A 12,138-nucleotide genomic window follows, 5' to 3' on the forward strand; every position below is an offset into this window, starting at 1 on the left:
ATTCATTGTTCTAAGTGTTCTTGGAAATCTTAAAGATAATACTTTGTCTTTACAAACTGAAACATACCGGGAAATATGAATACTGTTTCTGAATATGTTTTTCTTTTTGATTTGGTAATTCTAATTCTTGTCTAAAATCATATTATATATGTTACATTGTATGATCTTCATATTTTTTCCTAGTTTTAATGTTTTTGTCAATAACTAAATTATAGTAAAAAAAATTGACTAATTGCATTCCTAGATTTTTCAATTAAATTGATGACAAAGTTATCATTACGAATTTTGTGAAAACTCAAATTTAAACTTTTGTCTCGCAAATAATTCACTAAATTTCAAATTCTAGTTATAATTAATAATTATTATTAATAAATGCATCTAATTGAAATTTAATTGACATGTTTACACTTATATATTTTAATTACATAATTCTTATGCTCACTATTTTGTATACAAATTAATAATGCATCACCTCAAATGAGTATTAGTTACATTAAACAAATACAAATTTTGTTAAAACTCAAATTAAAACTTTTGCCTTATCAATATTTCACTAAATTTCAAACAATAAAATAAAACAAAACAAATTTAAGAAAATAAAATACTAGTTACAATAAATAAATATTTCTAATATTTATAACAAATATTATTATTAAACTAAAAATTATTAAGGCAAGTACTCGCCACTATGTGGTACTTGTTATTCAATTGCTTTGCCACCAATTAGAATTGTACATTTTTTCTTTTGATTTATTTTTATTTTGGAAAAGTTAAGATGCATGGTTTTTATACCTGACTCAAAATTTTTATATCTTATTGTTGGATTTTACATAGAGCCTTCTAAACTAATAAACTGTATAAACAAACTACCACATGACCAAAATTTTCAATAACTAACATTTGCTTTTCATTGTCATAATTTTTTTTTCTTAAAATATTAGTTTAATTTAACCATTTATATATCAATTTTAATAAAAGAAACGTATATTAATTTAATTCAATTTAACCATTTATTTATCAATTTTAATAAAAGAAATGTATATTAATTTAATTTAATCTCTCTTTCAAAAGAACAAGTTCCCCACCACTAGGCCAACTCAAGTTGTACTTTAATTAGATAAGGTTTATCTTCATGCAATTTAATAATATTAAAATTATTTTTTTAGTTAAGTTAGGGTTATCCACATTTAATTCAATATTATATCACTTATAAGTGGAATAGAATTAGATAATATTATAATATATCTTATTATCTCTAATACAAATTCATTTCTCAAAATCAAAATTTCAATCAAATTATAATACATATAATTTTAACCTACAATATATATATTTGAAAGTTTCAATTATAATTCGAATGACATTGACTATTTCTATTTTTTAATTCTATAAATCAAATTAATTAATTCAAACAAGCAAACATTAGTTACAAAAAATTATAATCTTATATACTTAACTTATTACTTCCACTATGCGACACTCATTCAAAGTATGTAATAGTACTTTCTCTCAAAATAATATGATTATTTTTGGTGGTAAAGTGAAAATTTGTTAATTTTCTATATTATTAAGTAAATCATTCAACAAATCAAAATATTTGATGTGATTGATAATGGTATGTAACCCCTCATATCTAAGATTAAGGATGCATGCAGTAACTTACTTTGTCGTGAAATATGTATTTACACATTGTTAAAATTATGAAGATGTATTTGATACAAATATATATTTGTAATAACTTTTTATGCTAAAAAATGTTAAGCTATTACTTGTTTTTGAGAAATAGTATTATAAATAGATTTTGTGTAATTCCATTATTAGTACTTGTATTTACAGAAATATTATTGCAATCAAAATTATTTAACTGAATCTTTTAATTATATTTCTAAAATAATTATGTTATATTTTTTTTTTATCTTAAACCTTTTTTTTAGGTAAATATACAACTAAAAAAAAACATAAAATAATAAGTATTATTGGCATTTCTATTGGTGAAAAAGTTTAATTATTATTGTAACCTTCACATTATTCAAAGTATGTAATTGATTTTTATTTTGATTAATAAAAGTGGGATAGGCCCATACCAATACATATCGGCAAAGCGACACCAAGAGTTCATGAGGGATGCGCAACCAACACAAAATATTCCCCTACCAAACACAACAAAAACCCATTAGGACGAATTGTAAAAAGCCAACATCTAAACTAAAAAATCAACATACAAAAAAAAATCAGGTCCACCAAAACACAAAACAACCACCCAACACAAACACAAAGTGATGGTCTGCTACTTAAGGCTATTCTTTTCTTGCCAATCTTAGGACATACTAAGCACTTTATCAAAAACAAATCCTTTTTATTTGAACCAATCCCAGAACTAGAAGAGACTAGCATAGAGTCAAGGGTGGCCTCAATCAACGAAGCGGTGGGGCTAGAGCCCATGGCCAAGGAATCCACACATCTTCTTCCCCCCCCCCTTATCATTTCCATCTCATCATGGATAGCTTGTAGGGAGGCATTGTGCTTGCTAGCCACATCCTTGCAAGTGTAGTTAACCTGGTCAATTTTCCTTTTAAGGGCCTCTTGGGTTTTCTTAACCTCTTCCAGCTCATGCTTGCTACCTGCATTCTTGATCTGGGGTCCATGTCAACAATCTTCCCATCCATTGTTTCCCACTATCCCATAATACCCACAAGATTATTGGTAAATTTTCAAAATATGTCCTCATCTAACTCATCAACTCAAGTGTTGACCTTGGCCTCAACCTTGGTCACCACCTCCAATTGATTGATCTTTTTGATGGCCAAATTCATTTGCATGAAGAGCCATTTAATAAACACTTCCTATCTTTGAGCATCTTCATGCAAGTCCTTCACAATTTTTTCTAGAGCCAAAGTGGTTCTTTGAGGGTTGGAATTATCAGGAAAGGGAGGATTTAGGGGGGAAGGTCTAGGGTTTCCTTCAGTTTTAGTAGGGGACTAATCTAACCGAGGTATCTGAGGAGTCTGAATCCTCCAAGAATTGAGACTTAGAGCCAAAATCAACAATCTTGGTAACCACATCTTGTTGCATCTCAAACTGGATACACACATCTTGATCCTTTATGGTAGGATAAATAGCCCTAAATTTGGTCATTATAGCAAGGTTTTTCCTAGTGGGCATTTTATAGCCAGAGTGGGGCATAATCTATTTCCTATAATTAGAGGGGGTAGAAATAAGGTCAACAATCATATTGGGATCATAGGTAGACCTAGACTCAATGGAAGATACCCCTCTAGAGGGAGATAAAGCCATGTGGAAATTATACATTCTTCGGATGAGGCCTTAGGGGAGTGGGGGTTTACCCTTTTCCATGGATTTGCAAACAGGCTGAGACAAAGAAGACATAATTCAGAAGGGGAAATTCATTCTTACCCCATACTGGAGATGATTTAGCATGGGAAAAATCTATGTATGGAACCTTCTTTTCCTACCATCCAAGGTGAAGTACTTCATTATCAACACATCCACATCCTTCCAAATTTTGGGGAGATCCTCCCTATTGTAGCCACTTTGAAGCTTGGAAAATCCTTCTCTGGTTGAAAAAACTGATCTATCCTTGTAATTCCCTTTCATTTTTTGTTGGAAAGGACACACTATCAAGGGCCATGCTTGTCACCTTCATAATAGTCTTTATTGAAACCATGAAAGTAATACTACCAATCTTCACATTCCCATTGTCCCAACCATTAACAAAATCAATAGAGAGCTTAGGGTCATGGTCAGTCATCCCTTCAACATAATTATCCAGGTTCCCTTTAATCATTGTATCCCATAACTCCCCATTATTCTTAAATTCAGAGCAGTTATTGGGCTCAGTATGAATAAAAAACCCATAGTTGCAAGATAGAAAACTAGGTTGAGTGACAATCCTGGGGAATATAATGGTAGGTAATACCATCAATTATTTTAAAATCCCACCAACTTAACCAACAAGGAAAGGAAAGGGTGAGAAGGGAAAGTACAAAAAAACCAACTTTGGGATTATGCATCATTAATTGACGAGTCCTTCATGATCATGGCACAAGCCTCCATTGGTCTATCTTGTAAGTGGATCCAAATTTTGAAATCATTAACACACACACCCATCCTAGCCAACTTGTTTTCTGCACAGTTACCTTCCCATCTAACATAGCAAAACTTGACGTCTCTTATCTAAAGTAAAGGAGCTCGTGACACTTGGTGATGAGGGTTATTTTTCCAATCTAGTTTCACCATCCTTTTGAGAATCATGATGGTATTTCTCAAGTCACCTTCAATAATGATAAAGTTAAGTCCATTTTCCCTGGCTGCGATCAACCCATGATAAACAACCGCCCCTTCAACCATGCTTGAATTTTGTATCTCAAGATTTGCCACATAGGAAAGGATGGGGCTGCCACATGAGTCTCTAATCACTCCACCCTCTCCTGCCCGACCTAATTTGCCTCTAGATGACCTGTCAAAATTTAGCTTCAACCAACCGGTGTCAGGGTGGGGGGTCCATTTGATAGCATTAGAAAATCCAATACGAGGGGGTAGTGAAGCCAAAAAGGATCCACTCCATATACCACAATATAGCATTCGCCTAGTTGACATGAAGCAGTGGGTGAGAGTGTTTCCTCTACACAAAGTAAGCCATATTCTCCTTGACATTAGAAATAATCCTGTTGATAAGTTCTTCTCATCCACACCTCCTTTATTTAAAAATTTAGTATTGTGCTCTTTCCATAAACTCCATCCAGTGTAAAAAAAAGGTTTGCCACCATAGCTCCTTAGTTAAAGGGTGAGGGGAAGGACACATTCCCATTAAGAAGATTATCCTTGGCAGCTTTATTCTAGACCCATTCAAGGAGAAACATGCCAACGATCTTCTATTTGGAATTCCAAGGAAAGGGTCAATGGAGCGAAAACATGTTCAATACTCTCTTGCTCCTTTTCACAAAGCATGCATTTGTTGGCCATCTAGAAGCCACGCCTCTTAAGATTATCAACTATTAGAATTCTTCCATGACAAATAGCTCACTAGAAGAAACAAATTTTGGGGGTCATCTTAGTTCACTAGATGTAGTCCCATTTGAACATAGTCACCGAAGAAGGCGAGGCAATCTCAAAGTCAAATTTAACTATGAAGTGCCCATCTTTTGAGGGTGCCCAAACAAGCATTTCCTCACCATCTCCAGGTAATTGATTTTTTTTGGTAAAGCTAATTTGGTAAGCAAATTATTTGATCACAAAACAAGATATTTGATGTGATTGATAATATAATGCAACTTGTCATATCTAAGATTAAGAATATGCCTTACTTTGTAGTGAAGTGAGTATTTACACACTGTTAGTATTATGAGGATGACATTGTATACTTATACAAATTCATTTTATGACCTTTTATATTAAAAAATGTTAAGTACACAACCTTAAAATAAGAATATCTAACTTAATTAATGTAAAGCGGAAAATCGAACCCTAGGTGTTCCCCCACTCCAAGGAGAGAGAAAGGAGGTCACTAGGATTGACGGTTTTCACTTAAGAGAGAATTTACATTCAAAAGAGGGGTTTGAAACCCACAAGATCCAATCCCACACAATGCAAGACTGGATTCTAAATGAGTTTCAAGGGTTGAGACAGCAAGGATACCCTCTTTTGTAAAGAATGTAGATAGAAGAATTGAACTAGGAGTGCATGTAAAAGTAAGAAAGATTCGCTTGTAGATGGAGATTGGGACACAGGATGAAGTTGCAGACCTGAAATTAGCAGTAAAATGTCGAGACAATGCTGTCCTGCAAGTTTGAGCAAAAGTTGACAGGATGATGGTGCCCAGAGTGCACACGGTCCTCCGAAAAATCTGCGAAACGAAGGGGGATCTGTTCGTCTCTGCACAAGGATTCCAGATCTTCAATTACAGCCATGTACCTGCAACCTACACACAGAAAAGAGAGGACTATTGGGGGGTTAGGGATTAGGGGGGGGATCTGTTCGTCTCTGCACAAGGATTCCAAATCTTCAATTACAGCCACGTACCTGCAACCTACACATAGAAAAGAGAGGACGATTGGGGGGTTAGGGATTAGGGGTTTGCCTTCAGGTCAAACCCCGGTTTTGGAATTAACCAAGAAATGAGAATGCTGTAAATGTAAATGTTTGTAATGTAATCAAGTACTGATACCTTGTTGTAAGAATGTTTGTATTCTTACATGCGAAGGTGTAATGATGTTGTATGTTGTATGTTGTATGTTGTAAGTGATCTCCTCTTCAATGGTTGAATCCTTGTCTTGAATGCAACACCTAGCCTTGAATGGAGACCTAGAATGCTCAATTGCTTGAAGGAATGCTTGAATGCTTGAATGTTTGAATGTTTGAATATCGCTTCCGCCTCTTGCACATATCTATTTTTCCTCCATTTTTTGGAAGGGGAAATGTAGTTTATATACTTGTCAATTAGGGTTAGGAGACTGATTTTTCCGACCTTAGGCCGACCTAGGAGCATTATTTTCCAAATTGCAAACTTAAAGACCCGATGCCCAACAAGAGACCAGGCCCAAAATAGGGCCAGGGACCAGGGCGCTGGGCGCCATGGTCCCACCTCCTGAGACAACAGGGTGCAAGGAGGATCAGACCAAGGTGCAGAAAGATGCAGTTTTTGATGTCGTAAATAGGTTTCGGGGTCTCCATTCAGGTTCAACGTTGCGTCGCCATCGTGAAGACCCAAATGCAGTTGAAATTGCAAGTGTCGCAATTTTACGACGCTACATTTAGCCCCCACTTTAGCAAGAGTATAAGCGTACGCCCATACTTCCGGTAAAGTACAAGGAAACAACATTGAAAGACTTTCACCACGTGAAGGAGGCAAGATACACCAAGCCCCCAGTGGACTAAGGATCTTACGACTTCGATTGACAAAGTAAAAGGGAAGATCATGAGGGAGAACCATGACTGTTAGTAGTAAGGTTCCCTCACTATGAGTCATGCAAGAAAAATACCAAAAATTTTCAAGGCAAAGCTAAGTTCGCCAAGAAATTTTTAAGTATCTTGAAGAGATATGAATGGAGTGTATGCCCCCTACGTTAAAGCGATCGCACACGCCTCATCGAGGGTGATTTCTTTAAGGTAGTGATACACATAAGAAATGAGAAGGGAAAGGAGCATGTCATCACAAAGATTTAGCTCCCAAGTGTGAGATAAACCCAAGGATAATAGACACAAAACACAAAGCACGAGGTGACCTCGCTTTCCTTGGGGTCAGTATGCTGTATGATAATTCATGTATATCATATGTATGTATGCATAGTTGTTCTTCATTCCCCAATCAAGGAAGGTCACCTAGAAGAAGGGAACACATGTGTCTTTTGAGTCAACATGAGAGAGACCAAAAGAGATCTCAATGCTTTGCATCATCCTCAAGTAGACAACACTAAGGACAACAAATAGAAGAATGAGAATAACACATAGAAGAAGTAACCAAAGAGATCAAGAGAGGAGGAGAGAGTTTGCTATGCTAATGAACTAGTCTAGCACGTCATCCACCCCCCGATCTTGCTGATCAATATTTCGGGAAGGCAGGAAACACGCTAGAGGAGGAACATCCAACACAATAGATAGAGCTATCACAAGATCCAAACAAGGGCTATGTTCATGTTCCAAGCCACATTGTTCTTGTCTAGGAGCTAGGATAAGTGCTTTAGAAAATTCGTTAGATAAATGGTTATCAATATCAACATATTCATATTCACTATCAGAAGAAAGAGGAGTAATATTTTCATCATGAATAACATTTTCATCTATATCATCATCAAGATTTATAAAAATAGGATCTTTAACTCGTACAGGATCAAAACCATCATGCATCTTATGTTTAGGAGATTTTGGCTCAATTTTCGGCTGAGGAGAAAATGGAATAATACTAGCTGAAGGTGTTTTTGGGGATTGCAAAGTTTGGGAAACAGCTGCACGAGCTCTAAGACGACACTTTCGTTGGCGTTCATGCACAAAATGATTTCGTCTAGTCTTAGTAGGAAGTTGAGAAGATTGAGGAGGAGGAATGTTCTCATCCTTATCACTTGGGTGTTTAGGTTGTGGTCTCTTAGGTTGAATAATAGGAGAAGAGGAAGGTCTGTTCTCTCTATAAGAGGAAGGAGGAGGAACTACTCCATATAAAGGAGGAATATCTGGTTTAGGAAGGAGGCCAAGTCCCTCATGACGAGGAGGTATAGGTCTACCTTTAGAAATTTTATTAGTCATAGATATAGTCACATCCATAGGGATGGGTTGGGAATCTTCTTGAGGAAAGACTTTAGTTTTATATTTCAAAGGAAGAACTTCCTTCTCAAGAATGATAGGAATATCAAGTTTGGGTGTTCTAGGTTCACTTAGAGATAGGATCATATCTTTTTTCCACTTTTGATAAGATTTGAAAAGATGATCACTTCGCGGTGGAAGAGATTGAAATTGTTTAGGCCAAAAATAATCAATAGGAATGCTAGAAGTTCTTTCAGCTGGTTTAAAGAGACTATGATTGATAGTAACAACTTCACCATTATGGGGAAATTTCAAACACTTGTGAATAGGAGAAGCAATAGATTTCATGGAAGATAGCCAAGGATAGCCTAGCTTCACATGAAATTGTTCGGATGATGGAATAATAACAAAGCTCACATCAAGGGATTTGTTATGGACCTCAATAGGTAATGTAATTGAACCAATTGCAGGAGAAGAAAATGCATCAAATAATTTCATAACCACATTTGTTTTGTCATAGATCACTTGATTCAATTGCAAAGTAAAAAGAAATTCTTCAGTAATGACATTAACCATACAAGAAGGATCAATAAGCACTCCACGACAAGGTGTATTCTTGACTTTTGCAACTATATATAAAGGACCATCAGGTGCCCTGATAGTTTCACTGGAATCAAATGTGATGGAAGGTTCTTTAGGGATTTTCTACTGCTCTACAAAGTTAATCACATTCGGAGTCATAGACACAAGACCATCAGGTGAGAAAGAGGAATCATTAGTCTCAATCACATTACATGTATGAGAAGGTAATGGATCAGTAAAAATCTTAAGATTTTGGTTAGGAGGAGCTACAGATGTGTTGCCTTTATCATTCACACCTGAAACAGAGATAGTATTATTATCAATCAAATCTTGAATTTTACCCTTTAAAGCAAAACATTTTTCAGTATCATGCCCAGGTTGACGATGAAATTGACAAAAAGATTTGTCATCAAAATAGGGTGAATTAATCTTTGCAGGATCTATTTTCTTTATAGGAGGGAGGGTAAGCACATTTTGTTCCAATAACTTATTCATAATACTATGCAATGATTCATTCAAAGGAGTAAACTTTCTTTCTTTCTTGAAAAACTTAGAAATAGGAGGCACACCTGATGCTGCATTCACATTGTTGTTGATGATGTTTTCATTGAACTTAATGAACTCTCTGTTCGGTTTAAACTTCCCAAATGGTTGTTGACTACTATCACCCTTATCACTCGGAGCCATAGGATTTGCTTGTTCCATTTGACTCACAGTCAGTTGATAACTGTGAAGAGTTGCGCACAACTGTTGAAAAGAAGTAAACTCAGAAAACAAAAGTTTTTCTCTAATATCTTTTTGTAAATTAGAAATAAAAATTCTTTGAATATCATTATCAGGTACTGGAAAAGAAATTTGAGCACACAAATGCTTATATCTACCAATGAAATCAGTCACTTTTTCTTTAACACCTTATTTACAATGCATTAAATCAATCAAAGTAACTTTAGGACTTATATGTTTTGAAATTGTTGAATAAAAGCATTTGCAAGTTGTTGGAAATAAGTAACAGAATAGGAAGGCAACAAGCAATACCATTGTAGAGCCTTATCTCTTAATGTTCTAGTAAACAGCTTTGCAAGCAACCTTTGGTCATGAGCAAAATTGGTACATATTGTTTGAAAGGTCTTAACATGTGCTAGAGGATCACCTTTACCATTATAAAGCTCCAACTGCGGGATTTCAACATGCTTAGGGGGGATAGCTTGAACAATGTCAAGAGAAAGTGGGCTCGCAACATCAAATGTGGGCACACTAAACTTAGATTGATTCATAGAGGCAATTTGTTGTTGTAAAGAAGAGACAGTTTGTGCAAGATTGTTAATGGTCGCTTCAGTCGAAGAGTTCATATTAGACACATTAGATTGTGATGGAGGTATTATGTTATTGAAAGAAGGTATTGGTTGAGAGTAAGGTGGCGGGACACTATGATAGTTAGTCATAGGAGATGATTGGAAAGAAGGAACACTACAAGGAGGAATGGAATGGTTAAATGAATTCCCCCCTTGCGTCATGTTAATTTGTGGAGATGTAATAGGGACACTCATTGAAGGAATGAATGAGGAAGTCGGATTGAATGAAGGAAGAGGGTTGATTGAAGAAGAAGGATTGCCCCCATGACTGGTGATCATAGGTGGAATGTTTTGTATTGAAGTAGTCATTATGTTTGATGTAAAAGTAGGTATACTAGCAATAGAAGTTGTCAAAGGAATAGAATGATTGACTTGAGTAGGAGGTTGTGTATAACCTAAAGTTTCAGTACAACTCTTCATAGGCATCACATTCGAATCCACAATGTGTGAAATACTATGTAAAATATCAATTCCATTCTTATCACTTTGAACCATACGTTTTAGACCCTCAATTAATGAAAGAGCTTGAGTATCAGGGTATTCTCGAGACATCCATTGCTGAAAATCATCAAATTGGTTATCCAATTTCGAAAGTTGTTCTACAGAAACCTCATGGAGAGCTTCTTCATCATTAAGAGGATTAGAGGAATTACCCATGTCCTCGTTAAAAAGGCCATTCAAATTAGGTTCCATCTCCTCGGTAATTAAACCTTGGAAAGACTTAATTCTAAGGCTTCGTCTAACGAGAATAGTGTAAGTAGGGCTTATTGTTGTAAAACTCATGCACAACTTCCAAGAAAGGTAGGCACAATTGAAAATTAGGGTCAAGGGGGTAGCACTTAATTTTAATTGTTATCTTGAAAATTGAGAACTTGAATTTTGAATTTATTTTCAAATTTAGAGGTAGAAACTTTCAATAAAATCAACCAATCTCCTAGATTTAAGTTGTTAAATGCAATCATGACAATCTCCCGAAGTTTCAGAAAAAATGTTGGGGACCGTGGCGAACAGAGTGCACACGGTCCTTGCAACTTTTTTCAAAATTTTCAGGGATGAAAGTAATGATGATTTTAAAGCTAATCTGAAAAAAATTGAGTGATTTTACGATCTGTAGATAGGCCAAATTAAAGTTGCAATCTCAAAATTGAACCCTACCAAGATTGTTGAAAAATGCAAAATTTGAATTTTAAAAAAGAGAGGGAAACTAAAATTTGGAATTTTATGGTTTTAGAGGGAATACTAAAAGTAATGCAAGCTTTGAAATTTAAAAAATGACTCAATTTCATGCAAAATTCAAATTTGAAAGCGGAAATCAAAGTTGTTGCAAAACACTTAATTTCAAAAGTCACAAACTGCAAAAATTTGAATAAAGCACTGAAACTTCAAATGAATGCCAACACACTTTTCAGATTTAGGACTGTAAGAAACACCATTTTAACACAAAATTTCAATTTCAACAATTTTTGAATGATTATAAGCCTTAATCCAAGCAATCACTAGACCAACTTTGACTTTAATTTTGAAAGTGTTAGAATTGATGAAATCAGCCAAGATTCTGGATTCTAGCAGAAAAATATAGTAAGATCTAGCTCCCGAAATTTCAGAAAAAATGTCGGGGACGATGGCGCTCGGTGTGCACACGGTCCTCGCAACTTTTTTCAAAATTTTCAAGGATGAGAGATATTATGATTTTGTTGCCGAATCCAAAGTTACAGCCGATTTGGAGGTGTTTTGATCAGCGAAATCATCGGTCAAAGGTTGAATCAAGAGGGTTTTAAAAATTAGGGTTTTGACACATAACCCCTTAATTTTCAGAATTAAAGCACAAATATGATTTGACAATTTGCAATAGAAGGGTAGATCTGAAACAAGCATTAACAATTAAACATTTCACAAGCTCAATTACTAAAAAGAAAATTTAGGGTTTTTATGCAATTAACCTCTAAAATTT

The sequence above is a fragment of the Cryptomeria japonica genome, chromosome 6 (assembly GCF_030272615.1).
Source record: "Cryptomeria japonica chromosome 6, Sugi_1.0, whole genome shotgun sequence".
Taxonomy (NCBI): Eukaryota; Viridiplantae; Streptophyta; class Pinopsida; order Cupressales; family Cupressaceae; genus Cryptomeria; species Cryptomeria japonica.